The sequence below is a fragment of the Antechinus flavipes genome, chromosome 2 (assembly GCF_016432865.1).
Source record: "Antechinus flavipes isolate AdamAnt ecotype Samford, QLD, Australia chromosome 2, AdamAnt_v2, whole genome shotgun sequence".
In the NCBI taxonomy this organism is placed as follows: Eukaryota; Metazoa; Chordata; class Mammalia; order Dasyuromorphia; family Dasyuridae; genus Antechinus; species Antechinus flavipes.
Window position 1 is genome coordinate 282367467 of NC_067399.1, and position 15808 is coordinate 282383274.

Sequence of the window (15808 nt, forward strand, 5' to 3'; positions counted from 1 at the left end):
TCAACACTATCCCCAAGAAATGGTTATATTTAAGGGAAGAAAATGAACAAGACACTTAAAATTCTCTCATTTTATTCTTTGTTATAAATTTGATCCAAGACAACTTTGGAAACTGGTTTCTTAGATATGAATTAGATTATTCATGTGTCCCTTGGGATATGGAATCTAATATGTGGAATTTTTGGACTTCTATATTTAACATTAAGGAAATGAGTCTAATATCTAAGAAGTGATAATACATAAATGGAATAAATACAGCATCATATCATAAGATCAGAGATTTAGACATCAAAAGATATTCAATTAAAACATCACAAAATTGGATGGCACCTCAGTGTAATCTAAGAGCTAAAAGAAATCCTCAATGATAACATATCAGATAAGCAGTCACTTCACTACTAGAGAGCTCTAATTGTGGAACTATTTTTTTAATATTGGAATTAAATTGCAACTTTGACTCAGCATTCTTGGTTCTCTGTCCTTTGTACATAAAACACTGGACCTGGAGTCAGAAAGACCTCAGGTCAAATCCAGCCTTAGAAATTTACTAGATATATGACCTGCTGTCTGACTCAGTTTCCTCAACTACAAAATGATGATAATGATGTCATCTACCTTCTCAGTTTGTTGTAAGGATAGAATGAGACTATAAAGTGCTTAGTACCGTGCCTGGCACATAACTGGCACTATATAAATGTTACATATTGATTATTTTTATTATCATTGTTATTATCATAAAATAGAACAAATATAATTTGTCTTCTACAAGACAGTCCTTCAAATAGATATAATGATCCATTGGAATCTTTTATTCTACAGGTAAACTATTACTAATTCCTTCATCAGGTTCTCATATGACACAGTCTCAAAATCCTTCATCACCCTAGGCCTCCTCTGAATGTTCTCCAGATAGTCTAGATCCTTATTTTACAGATGAAGCAGCTGAGGCTCAGAGGATGAAATGATGATTTCCTTAATGTCACAAGAGTGGCAAGACTGGGCCTCTGACTCCAAACTGTGCCATCTTTGCACAGTGCTATCCTACATTTACCATTCCTTTTTGAGATAATACACAGAACTTGGTTCAAAGCAATCAATTTAGAATGCATGAAAATTCTCTAAATAAACTACTTTAATTGGAATACTTCAATTGAACTAATCCAGTTAAAATCATGGGTCAACAATTCAACTTAACAAGTATTTATTTATTAAGTGTCTAATATGCAGACAGTATTGTGCTAAAACATAAGAGGGAGCGAAAAAGTTTATATAAGACATTTTTCTTAAAGCAGAGAGGTGGTGCAATGGATAGAGAACTGGCCTTGGCATCTTCTTGATGGTCAGGTCTTCTTGGCCTGAGTTAAACTCCAGACTCAGACACTTACTACCTGTGACCCTGAGCAACTCACTTAATCTCAGCTACCTACAAAAAAAAAAAAAAAAAAATAGACATTCTTCCTACACACACTTTCTAAACCATTGGCATAATAGGAAGAAAGCAAGCTTTAAAATCAGATGAGCAGAACAATTTTGAAAATTACAGGTTAAATTTAAGTATGTTAAAAGAAAAGCTAACAGCATATAATAGAGATTTTCAGTTTCGTAATCTTTTTTTGTTCTACTTTGTATATGAAAATTCTTCTTTTATTTATTGTTTAAGTTCAGAATAAAAATATTTTAAGCTTAAAAAAAGAAAGTGGTCAAAGTATATGAACAGACAATTTTCAGATGATTAAATTAAAGCCACTTATAGTCATATGAAAAAATGTTCTAAATCACTACTGATTAGAGAATTGCAAAGTAAAACAATTCATATCTCTCAGATTGATTAAGATAACAGGAAAAGATAATGATAAATGTTGGAGGAAATGTGGGAAAACTGAGACACTAATGCATCGTTGGTGGAGTTGTGAAATGATCCAACCATTCTGGAAAGCAATTTTGAACTATACCCAAAGGGCTATAAAACTGTGTATATCCTTTGACTCAGCACTCATTACTGGGTTTGTATCTCAAAAAAAAAAAAATCATACAGGAGGGAAAAGAACCCACATGTGCAAAAATGTTTATAGCAGCTCTTTTTGTAGCTACAAAGAATTAGAAAGTGAATAGATGCCCATCAATTGGGAAATGGCTAAATAAGCTATGGAATATGAAGGTCATAGAATATGACCTATAAAAAAAATTGAACAAACTGATTTTAGAAAGGCCTGGAAAGATTTACAGAAACTGGTGCTGAGCAAAACAAGAAGAACCAGGAATACATTGTCCACAATAATAGCAAGAATGTGTGATGATCGACTATGAAAGGCTTGGTTCTTCTCAGTGGTTCAGTAATCCAAAGCAATCCTAATTGACTTTGGACAGAAAAAACCAGCTGCATCCAGAAAAAGGATTGAATGTAAATCAACACAAGCTCTGTTCATTTCTTGTTTCTATTTCTTTTTTTCTCTTCTATGGTTTTCCTTTTTGTTCCGATTTTTCTCTCCCAATATGATTCATAAAGCAATATGTATTAAAATAAATAAATATTTTCTAAAAGAGAGAGATACTTTAAAAAAAAAAAAAAAAGAAGTAGAAAAGAAAGGAAGAAGTCCTCAGAGTCAGGAAAGCCTGGATTAGAATTCCTACCTCTGACATGAACTAGTTATATGACCTTTGGAATGTCACATAACCTCTTAGCATCTCCAGGCACTTTTCTAAGACTATAAATTGTGTAGTAGATGACTATCTGCATTGGTGAAGGAAGGTTCATCACCACAAATACAGCAGAGAGAATAGAGAGAGATCACAACTTTAATTTTTTAATGATATTTTCTTTGGTAATATAGGGAAGAAAGAAATCATGGTAAACTACCCAGGAAAACAATATCAGGTTAGATAAATCCTATTTATTCTCTCTTGACTGATATGATTTTAGCTTAGGAGAATATAAATATCACTCTATGATGTTATTTTTTAGCCACAGTTCCTGAGTGATCATACCCTCTTCATCAGAACACATTTTGCTTCACTATTTATATACAAATAATCTGGCAAATCATTTCATCTTTTCACAATTAAGACTCTAGAAAGTAAAAATGACTGGTTATATAGAGAAACAATAAGGAAAGATAGAAAACAATAAAGGAAGATAAAAATTTCACTACAATCTAATCACTAAGTTGATACATCCCTTATCTAGGTCACTGATATTACTTTTAATAATAATTAAAATTTTTTAAAACTCAAAAGCCATGTATGCAAAATTAAAAATGCTCACATGTACAAGGTATAAAAGAAATCATATGAAAAAAGCTTTAAAAAAAAGGAATAAATTTACTTTCTTCTTTTATTACCTATTTTTTATTCTTTTTAGCATTTTACAGAAATGTATGTTTAGAGTAATTTTAGAATATACTTTTTAGCACATACCAACTGATACTTAATTTTCCATTTCCCATCTCTGTATCTTTCTAAAAGGCTTCATACTTGGGATGCTTTCCTTCCTCACAGTGACTTCATACAGAAGTAAGGAACTATAAAAAGGAATACTGATGGAAATTTTGTTCATCTTTTTCAGTGTGTGTGAACTTACCCCTACCTTCTGAGTTCCATCATCAAGATCCCTTTCTTGATTCCCCAAATTATGAGCTCTTCTCCCTCCAAAAATCACTTTGTATTTATTTGAATGAACCTCTTTTTGGGGGGTCTGCCCATGTCTTCTTGATTTTTCAATAGTCTATTTTCGTCCTGAGATGAAACTTTGTTCTGTTTGTGGAAGAAATTTGGAAAGCTTGAAATTTACAGACCTACTCCACCATCTTCCTAGAATCCTCTCCCCAGATATCTTAAAATAAGAATGTAAAGTAGAAAGTCTCCATTATCAGTTCCTAAAGGAAAAACCAAAATGAAAACTACCAGAAATATAGTAGCCAAAATCAAGCCAAGTATACTGTATACTGGGGTCATGAAGGAGAAAATATTTCAAATAGTTAGATAGAAAATTACAATATCATGAAATCATAGTCAGAAGTACACAATATTTAGCAGCCACTACTAAGAAAGGAAGAGAGGACGTGGAATATGATATTCCAGAAGGCAAAGTGTTGGGGCCTAGAGGTCTGGGGTCCCATTCTGAAGTTTGTGCTGACTTGGGAACAGGGAAATATTATGTGCAGTTTCCCTGACAAACATGAGACCTGGAACATGCTGAAATTGCTGTAACCCATGATCCAGTCAAACAGTCACAGTGATCCGAAGTATGTATGTTCCAAGAATTGGCACTGTTATCAGCAAGTGAGATCCCAGACTTTGCTGACTGACTCATATCAGCATAAAGTACTTCCTCAGGTTTGGCATGCAGGATTGGGGATAAAAAGAGGGAGCTGGAGAAGAGGGGAGACAGGTAGGGATGTAGCTGTGGCTGAACTGAATGCACCGTAATAAAAAGCATCTTGATTTCCTCTCTTCTAGCTTGTGACTGTCTTTGGGGAACATGCTGGCCGTATCCAGATGCCCACTGAGGACCATGAGAAGGTAAGACCTAGTTGCCTCCAGGTATAGCACCTGGCAGCAAAGGATCTAGGACTAGGAAAAAAAATACTAATCAAAACTAAATATAATCTGACAGGTAAGAAAAATTAACATTTAGTGAATTAGAGTAGTTTCAAGCACTCCTAATGAAAAGACCAGAGTGAAACAATAACCAAAAAAAGTGACATTTAAACACAGGACTCAAAAGAAACATAAAAAAAGGAGAAATAATAATGAACCAAAAAAGGTTAAATGGTTTGTATTATTATAAGGAGAAAAGATATATACAACCCCTCAGAATTTTATCATCATCAGGAGACCCAGATCTAGTGTGATTTTATTATGTTCAAAATTTCACAAAAGGAGAATGGAAGACTAGAGAAAAACAAATATGCTGGGGGAGGAAGAAAGGCATAGGAAGAATAAAAATATAAAAATATAAATTTAGAAATAAATATTTACACAATCTTATCTTAGAAAAACCAATTAAACAAATGATAAATAGCCTGAGGAAAAAAACTTAGTACCAAGCGGATTTACAAGCAAATTCTAACAAACATTTTAAAAATAATTCTAATACTGAATAAGTTGTTTGAATAATGGGAAAAGCAAGAATCCTGCTAAATTTCCTTTATCACATAAATATGGTCTTTACACTAACTCAGAAAAAGTCAAAAGAAAAAAAATCTGTAGTTGAATTTTCCTAATGAATATTGATAAAATACTTGCAAAGAGATTACAGTAATAAATCACTAAGATCATACATTATGCCTAAGCTGGATTTATATCAAGAATGTAGTTAAGAAGATAAGAAAACTATATGTAAAATTGGCCATATCAATAAAAAGTCAATAATCATTTAATTATCTCAATATATGCAGAAAAAGTTTTTGCTAAAAGACAAAACCCATTCTGATAAAAACAACAACAACACTAGAAAGTATAGGAATATGTAGAGGGTCGAACTTTGGAGAAGTATACTTGAAATAAGGTGTTAATTCAATGGAATTGATGAGATAATTGTTCTCCAGTTCACATATATACTTAGTACTTAGCATGGTGATGTAATGGTTCTCTAGTTCACACATATTCAGTATACTGTAATACCCTATTACAAACTGCAGACAAAGTCAGACTGAGATAGAGACTGGTTGAGAATGGCAGAATGGCAGACTGTTGGAAGAGACTGGATCAGACTGAGACTGGGTCAGACTATGACAGATACAGACTATATAAGAGACAATAAAGACTCTGGACTCTATTCTTGTCCATTCTCATGGTGTCTATCCTGCTGAGACCCTTCCAGAAGACCTCCAGAAAGCTACCCCAAATATTACATTTAAATGGAGCTTTTCTTAAAATAATAAGTGCCATCCTTCTTTTAAAAAAGCAAAAATAAGCATTATCTTTAATGGAGATATACTAGGAGTCTTTCCAATAAGATCAGAGGTGAAGCAAGAATGTCCATTATCATCATTATTATTCAATAGAATATTAGAAATATAGCAACAATATAAGAAAAAGAAATTGATGGAATACATCAGGACAATGAGGAAACAAAACTATCTTTGCAGATGATGTGATGGTTTACTCAGAAAACTCTCAAAGGCAACTGAAAAATTAACTGAAACATAACTTCAGCAAATAAATTCATTTCATAAAATAAGCCCACATCAAATCATTGGTACTTTGTATATTACCAATAAAACCCAGGAAGAAAAAAATAGAAAGAGAAAATTAATTTAAAATAACTGCAGACATAAAATTCTTGAGAGTCTATCTGACAACACATCCATAAGAACTTTATAAACATGAATACAGAACATTCTTTATAAAAATAAAGAATGATCTAAATATTGTTGTTCAGTTGTTTTTTTTAGTCATATTCATCTTTTTGTGACCCCATTTTGAGGTTTATTTGACAAAGATAATGGAGTGATTTTGCAGTTTCTTTCTCCAGTTCATTTTACTGATGAGGAAACTGGAGAAGAATATCAGAGGAATCAAATAGAAAAAAAAAAAAAATGTGAAGAGGCTTGAGTAGCACCAGAATTCAAACTATAAAACAAAGATATAATCAATTTGATATCAGCTAAGAAACAGAGTTAAATGTGTAACAACAGATAATCTATATAAAATATAGAAGCAAATGAGCATAGGAACCTAACATTAGAGAAAGTCAAAAATCTCAACTACTGGGGCAAGAACTTGCTATTTAATAAAAACTATTCAGAAATCTGGAAAGTAGTCTGCCTGAAACTAGGCAGAGACCAATATTTCATACCATACCACATACCAAAAGAAGCTCAAAATAAGTACATGATTTAGACTTAAAGAGTAATATCATAAGCAAATTAGTAAAATATGGAAGGAATTATTTGTTGAGCCTATGGGTAGGTGAAAAATTCATAAACATACAAAAAATAGATAGGTTCACAAAAAATGTAATGGATAATTCTTATTGCATACAATTAAAGTTTTTACACAAAATAAATGAAACTAAAAAATAAGAAAAAACACAAGAAATTGGGGGAAATATTTCTAGCAAATCCTCTGATAAAGGTCTTATTTCAAAAATATATAGGGAATTGAGTTAAATTTACAAGAATAAGAGCCATTCTCCAATTAATAAATGAAAAGATATGAATAGACAGTTTCAGAGGGGGGAAAATCAAAGCGATCAATAGCCATATGAAAAAAAATGCTCTAAAACAATAATTTAAAAAATGCAAAAAGGTACCAAAATTACAAAAAGTTAAAATGGTTTAATCAAAATTACAAAAAGGGAAATGACAAAAGATGGAGAGCATATGGGAAAATAGGTATATCAACTTATTGTTGGTAGAGTTGTAAACTATTCCCCAAAGCTATTAAACTGTACATACCTTTTAACCCAGTGATACCACTAGTAGTTCTATACACCAAAGGGATCAAAGAAAAAGGGAAAGGGTTGATATGTACAAAAATATTTATAGCATTTCTTTTTTGGCAGCAAAAAACTGGAAGCTGGAAAGAAGTCCATCAATTGGGGAATAGCTGAACAAATTATGGTATATGAATATAACAATACTAGTATACTGTAAGAAATCTTAGAAGATGGCTTCAGAAAAACTTGCATGAAGTGATGAAAAATTTAGTAAGAAAAACCAAAAGAACAATTTATACAGTACTAATATTGTAAAGATAATCAATTCTTAAAGACATAGCAACTCTGATCAGTACAAGCATCAACCACAATTCCAAAGAATTCATGATAAAAAATATTGTCTGAATATTGACAGAAAAGAAAGAAAACTGATAGACTCATATTGTGGACTGAAGGACATTTTCTTCTATTTCTTTCTTTTTCTTTGGAACTTGGCTAATGTAAAATTTGTTTTGCAGATCTATTAATAATTTGTAATGGATTTTATTATTCTTGCTTCACAATGGTTGAGGAAGAGAGAGGAAGAGTATTTGGAACTGAAAATTAAATTGAATACAAATAGACTAAATAAATAAATATTAACCTTGCTATTTATATGACTGGAGAAATCAACTTCTTTAAGTCTCAATTTCTATAACTATAAAAGGAAGGAATTTGAACATATGACCTCTTACACCACTTCTGAGTTCTAGATTTTATGTCCTTGAAAATAGACACACTAAAATCCACATATATACAATAGAAAACCAACAATCTTATTAGAATTTATTCACACAGTAAAAAAAAAAATATATGACATAGAATATTGTGTACAAGAAACAATAAAAAGGACAGTATATAGAACAGCCTAAGCTGAAGTGTACATGGAAGGGAGTAATGTATAACAAAGCAGGAAAGGTAGATTGGAGACAAGTTGTGAAGGAATTCAAGTATCAAATGAAGTTTATATGTGATATTATATAAAATAGACAGCCTCTTTGCTTTTATTGAATGGAGCAGTTTATTGAATGAGAAGATCTGTATATTGGGAAAATTACTCTGGCAACTGAATGAAGGATGGATTGGAGAGGGAAAACAATTGGAAATAAGAGCTCAATTAAGAGGATATTGTAATAGTCCAGGCAAGAGTTGATAAGGGTAATTAGGAAAGTAACTATATGAAAGAAAAGAGAGGGATAGAGGTAGAAACAATGAAATTTAACAGAGTAATAAATATGTGAGCTGAGGGAAAGTAAGAAGTCATGGTTGACAACAAGGTTGCAAACAGGAATAACTAGAAGAATAATAGTCCTCTTAAAAGAAATAAGATAGTTCAAAAGAGAGTTAGGTTTAGGAAGAAAAATAATGAATTCAGTTTTGGACATACTGGATTTAAAATGTCTACAAGACATCTAATTGGAAGCATACAAAACACAATTGATGATGTGGAATCAGAGTTTGAGAGAGAGAATATAGATCTGAGAATTATCTGTAGAGAAATAATAATTCAATCAGGATTTACCAGATAATCTCAGTCACACAAAATTAGAAGGAGTTGATTCAGGGCCTTGAACTACTAGTCTGACCATGTCCAACAACTGAACTACTGACACTTGAATTGTCTTAGGAAGATTCTGAAAATTATCTGGCAAGATAAAGGTGCTGAACAATGAATTCTTCCCTCAAGCTGAACATTCAAACTCTACTGCAGAGAGTGAAAATGAAGGGTGGGCCACATAGCCCAAATGCCAACTGCATGGTTACCTAACAGACCATTTTATTGAGAAACTACACATAGCAAGAACTCAAAAGAAGCTGTAGAAGGACACTCTTTCTCCCAAATATTCAAATGGATTCCATGCTCCTGACCTGTGGTAGAGCCTTCTAAAATCACACTGGACTCATCAGCCAGTCATACACACCATACCTTGACCCAACGTCATAATGTCATTAGTCTTCTTTGAAAATGAAGTCAAACTGCAACAAGAAATGTTCAGCTAATCTTGGAGGACTGTGGTGGAATTTGTGGGAATATTATGGAGAAGCTGTGCTAAGTAAGCCAAAAGAATGAAGAATACCCTCTAACAAGAAGGGTCTGAAACATATCTAAGACCTTCCTGACAAGGTAAAAATAAGAGAAATTTAAAATTAAAACAAGATTTTATCTACTTCAGATGCTTCAGTAGTAGTGCTGCCTTATGACAAAAAGATATAGACAGAGAAAGAGTGAAGTAACACACCAAGTATTGAACCTAGAGCCATGAAAATATGAATTCCAATTCTGCTTCTGATGCTTATATGATTCTGGGAAATTAACTATTTTTTTTTCAAGTCTCTCTGTTTCCTCTTCTATAAAACGGAAAAGACACCTGTAGCATCTATCACTTTCTCTTACCCCACCCTCCCATATTTAGTGTGTTGCCAAAGTCTATCAATTTCATCATTTCTTAAATATATTGATTTCTCCTTTCTGACACTGCTATCACTCTAGTGCAGACCCAGCTCACTTCATGCCTTGACTACTGCAATAGTCTGATGCAAGGGTCTCCCCACTCCAGGTCATCTTCCATTCAGTTGCCAAAGTGATTTTCCTAAAGCACAGGCTTGATCATTATCTCTCTAATAAATTCCACTGGCTTCCTATTACTTCCAGGATCAAATATAAAATCCTGTGGCATTCAAAGCCCTAATAATCTGCTCACTCCATACCTTTTCAGTTCCCTTATACTTTATACTCCCCACATGTACCCATTTGATTATACACTAATACTCACTCCTTGATGTTCCTCAAACGAGACACTCTCAACTCTAAACATTTTCTCTGGTATGGCATGTTCTCCTTGGCTTCCTTCAAATCCCAGCTAAAATCTCACTAAAATTGCTTTTCACAATCTCTCTTAATTCTACCACCTTTCTTGTGCTGATTATTTCCAATTTATTCTAAATATAGTTTCTTTGTATAAAAGGGTCCCATGCTAGTCTATTATAATAAAAGAGGAAGCAATTTAATCTCCAAGGGCAGAACCAGCAACTATAATGCAGTTCAAGGAACTTTGCTTCAGTTCAATCAATCAGGAAGAAAACTTGATCACTAGAATGAGAATTGATGGAAATACAAATCTTAGCCTCAAAAAGGAGATCACTTAAAAAGCTAACAGAGAAGCATTTTTCTCTTCTGAGAGAAGGGATTGAATAGGAAGAAAGAAGAAACATAAGAGTATGATACAGGTTCATGGAAGGATCTCTTTTTAAAGTCACTATATGTTTGCAAATTTCTCTTTAGTATTCTATTCTCCTATATATTAATGTATGTAGCAATAATCCATCTAAAAAAACTTAAAGGAAAAATGGCTATTGTAAGGGATATAGGCAAAAAAATCAATTTTTTTTCATTTAAAAAAATCTCTGATAGCCTAAGCTAGATGTGGGTAAACTAGAAAACAGAAAAGTGGTAGCACTGAGAGAAAAAAAAAACAATAAAAAAGAAAATCAATTTTGGGCTCATTATTAAGAGATAAAATCGGGATTGTCGTACAGCCCCTGAGACTATTCAGTGTCAAAGGCCCATAATGTTACATGTTGATTCTATTAAGAGAATATAACTTTATTTATTGATTATTCTTATGTCTGAATCACAAGTACAATGGAGACTACAAACAGTTCCAAGGCAGAGTGAGTAGTGAAAAAAGTATGATAGACAGGGAAGAATTATAGAAATAACTGAATAACTGAATATCTGATTACATCACTTCCATAAGAGCCACACTAATAATTAGAAATATTCAATGATCCATCTGCTGCACAAGGAATTAATCCTTCAGGGAAGTAACTCTGTTAAGAGTCACAAACTTTTCTAGGAAAATAAATGAAGGTATACCAGCAGAGCTGCAAGACTAGATGATAATCATTGCCATCTTCATGCACTGAAGTCAAATTCAGAAGATCCTAGCCCTCAGCAGTTGTTCTAAAAAGCGATCCTTTCACAAAAGAACACTGCCTACTGAGTCAAACTGAGGAATTTTTTTCACATGGAATAAAAGTAAGTGCAGGAAAGAAGGAAAGGAAGCATAAAGGGTAGTCTCCACTTGACATCATTATGATATTAACTGATACCAGAACTTTTTAACTTTTTATAAACTTTGCTATAATTTCTCTCTGCGCGAATGCACTTAAAATAATTATTGGCAGATATAATTTTATTCTGAAATAAAAACGTTTATCCTACTATCTCCTAGTACACACAAACGTACTGTTAGTTGATGTGGGCAATCGATCAAAAGCATTTATTAAGCACCTGTCATTTGCCAGGCACTGTGCTAAGCACTGGGAATACAAAAAGAGGCAAAAGATAATCCTTGCTCTGGATCTTACAATCTAATGAGGGAGACAATATATAACCTATGTACATAACCTGGTCCTTAGAGAGATTCTTAAATTCCAGAATGTCTGATATTTTACTCCAGTCCTAGTTCTTCAAAAATAAGACTTCAGAATACGAGTTCTTAACCAGGGGTTAATGTGGGAATTTTGATAGTATTTTGATACTAATATTTTGTCATTAATATTTGATATTTTTATTTTAATATAATTCATTTCCTTTGTAATTCAATGTTTTATTTTATGCATTTATAAACATTATTCTGAGAACAGGTCCACAGCATTCACTAGGATGCCAAGGAGTCCATGACATGAAAAAGATTAAGAGTCCTGTTTAGATGAAGCAATAGTATGGAGGTGATTCCAAATACACATATACACATGCACACAACATAAACACACATATATAAACACACACATAAATTCATATACATAATGCATGTATGTATATATATATATATATACATATCTTTCAATTTTGTAGACTCATAATTTATCATTGCACTGACTAAAGTTCTAGTCTTTACAAGTTATCTTCAAAGAAATATTCTTGCTGGAAAATGAATAGATGCCCAGCAATTGGAGAATGGTTGAGCAAATCGTGGTATATGAACGTTATGGAATATTATTGTTCTATAAGAAATGGCCAGCAGGATGAATACAGAGAGGACTGGCGAGACTTACATGAACTGATGCTAAGTGAAATGAGCAGAACCAGGAGATCATCATATACCTCAACAACAATATTGTATGAGGATGTATTCTAATGGAAGTGGATCTCTTCGATAAAGAGAGCTAATTTAGTTTCAATTGATCAAGGATGGACAGAAGTAGCTACACCCAAAGAAAGAACACTGGGAAATGAATATAAACTGCTTGCATTTTTGTTTTTCTTCCCAGGTTATTTATACCTTCTGAATCCAATTCTCCTTGTGCAACAAGAGAACTGTTCAGTTCTGTATACATATATTGTATCTAGGATATACTGTAACCTATTTAACATATAAAGGATTTCTTGCCATCTGGGGAAGGGGATGGAGGGAGGAAGGGAGGGGAAAAATCAGAACAGAAGTGAGTGCAAAGGATAATGCTGTAAAAAATTACCCTGGCATGGGTTCTATCAATAAAAAGTTATTTAAAAAAAAAAGAAATATTCTTAAAAGTTGGTTTCAATATTTTAGAATAGGTTTGGATAGCCAGGAATTAATAATCACATTGTAAATGATGCTGGCCAAAGCTTGGCTGCAAAGAAAACACATGATAAGATACTTTCTCCAACTTCTTTAGAGAAAAACTATGAGTGTGGAACACTGAATATAATTATCAGATTCTTTCTATTGTCGATGTGTTGCACTGTTTTATTTTTTTATTCTTCATCATAAGAAATGGCTCTCTTGGAGCAATGGAGGAAATTCTAAGGCAGGAGTCCTTAAACTTTTTAAATAGGGGGCCAATCCACTGTCCCTCAGACTGTTGGAGGGCCAGACTATAGTAAAAACAAAAACTTTGTTTTGTGGGCCTTTTAATAAAGAAACTTCATAGCCCTGGGTGAGAGGGATAAACGTCCTCAGCTGCCGCATCTGGCCATGGCTGTAGTTTGAGGACCCCTGTAGGGATATAATAGGAAATGTAGATGACAAATACTAGGGAATTTAAGTTATATGAAAACAAAAGATACTTATAAAAATTTATTTTTAAAAAATAGTTGGTTGCACATGTGCAAAAATGTTTTTAGCAGCCTTTTTTGTAGTGGCATGGAAGTAGAAACTGAGTGGATGCGCATCAGTCGGAGAATGGCTGAATAAGTAATGGTGTAGAGATGTTATGGAATATTATTGTTCTGTAAGGAATGACCAGCAGGATGATTTCAGAGAGGCTTGGAGAGACTTACACGAACTGATGCTAAATGAAATGAGCAGAACCAGGAGATCATTATACATGGCAACAAGATTCTACTATGATCAATTCTGATGCTTGTGGCTCTCTTCAACCATGAGGTGATTCAGGTCAGTTCCAATAGACTTATGATGAAGAGAGATGAAATCTGCATCCAGAGACAGGACTGTGGGGACTGAATATGGATCACAACATAGTATTTTCACCTTTATTGTTGTTGTTTGCTTGTTTTTTTTTTCTTCTTCTTCTTTTTTCTTTTTGATCTGATTTTTCTTGTGCAGCATGATAAATATGGAAATATATATAGAATTGCACTTGTTTAATATATATTGGATTGCCTGCTATCCAGGGGAAGGGATGAGGGGAGGGAGAAAAATTTGGAACACAATGTTTTGCAAGGGTAAATGCTAAAAACTATCTTTGCTTATATTTTGAAAATAAAAAGCTATTGTAAAAAAAAAATAGTTGGTCAAAACAATCATGGAAGATATGACTGTTGGCACTGTCCTCAATAAAAGTATCTAATGTTTAAATTTTAGTAGCCTCTCTCATCTAATATTTTCTACTTTATTAATTTGGTATATCAAGACACATACTTAAGCATTTAAGTAGTAATAAAATTTGAAAATACTGTATAGGTGTCTAATCACTACAATGCTGTGAAAGATAGCATATACTTAAAAAAAATAAACACTTTTAGAAAGTCTAGTAAAATCTAGGTGACAGTGTTCCACTCCCCCCCAAAAAAATAAATATTCATTAGACTAGCTAAGTGTAATGATATTATCACCACAGTCAAGACAATTCTGTATGCAATTTCATAATAGTCTAGTCTCCATTTCAGTTTTAAGTCCTTTTGCTCTTTCTGAACTTTAGAAGTTCATTAGGCTATAAGCTGAAATTTGAATATTCAGTATTTGCTAACTGAAGAGAAAAACATTTAGCCAATATCATTTGAACTAAAAAGGGGTGAGTTTTACCATTACACAAATTAAAGAGACTCTACTCTAAATTCCATTAAGTTCAGAAGGGCTCTTCACAATGTAGTTGGTCATTTACAGCCATTAAAATGTCAACCTGTTGATGAGATTTTGCATAATATACTTCCTCGGCACTGGCTCATTCCCTTTTTCTACCCTTTTTGAATAATAAGATGTACAAGTAAATAATGTCACTATGAATAGAATTTCTCAAAACTGAGACAGTCAAGAGTCTTAATAGAACTTAAAATTTTCTTCCATCAGAAAAATACATGCTCTCTGAAAATCATATCCAACAACTAATCTAAAACTGAGCAAGATTAATGTGCCATTTAAATAAGATGTGGGATTTCAAAGACAAAGTTAACTTGAAGAGAAAAAGAAAAAGAAAGATATTGAAGGGAAAATCTGAATCTACCAAATTTGAAAAGCTTAATAAATAATAAATAAAAATGAATCAGAAGTATATGTCAGCAAACTGACAAGAGCATAATATTCAGAATGACAATTAATTGATTGATAGAAAGCCAGGTCATTGTTTACATCTCTCTAAAATCTTCCATTCTGACAACCTTTTAACATCATACTCTATAGTTGTTGTTTTTTTTTTTTTTTTGCCCTGTTAAAATATAATTAACTATGTTTGTGTATGCATTGGTAATAAAGAGAGGACGCCTGATTCAAGTGAGAAGAGACAATTGTCAGAAATGCCAATTAGTGTAAAATTTCCATGTTTCAAATTTTGGGGGATAAATATGTTTTTCTTTTTTTTTAAATATGCATTCTTCATTACACATGCATTAATCGTCTTATTTTCTTCCTCAGTAGGTCCAATCAAGATCAGCTTTTTAATGCTTTCACAGTAAAAGTACTTTATTCTGACTAAGCTTTCCAGGACCTTATCCTATCCCTTCAAAGAAAGTCTCTTTAATGGCAGCCAATTTGCAAACATCAGATGTAAGATTACAGCTTCAGTAAAACAAGGAGAAAGAAATTAAAGTTCACTTCAAGTATTTATGTTGGCATAGACTGAACAGAACGATTTATGAAGAAACTGACACCAAAAGCTCCATTCTGCCATCACTCATGTGTTGCGTGCACCAGATTTTCACATTACTTTAATCAAGAAGCAGAC

General features: G+C 32.8%; 1 protein-coding gene across 2 annotated transcripts in view; it reads right to left on the minus strand.

The window, feature by feature from the left end:
- Positions 1 to 15808, minus strand: part of NUBPL (NUBP iron-sulfur cluster assembly factor, mitochondrial) — a 320313-nt gene that overhangs the window by 229443 nt on the left and 75062 nt on the right. The gene's annotated exons all lie outside the window — the stretch shown is intronic.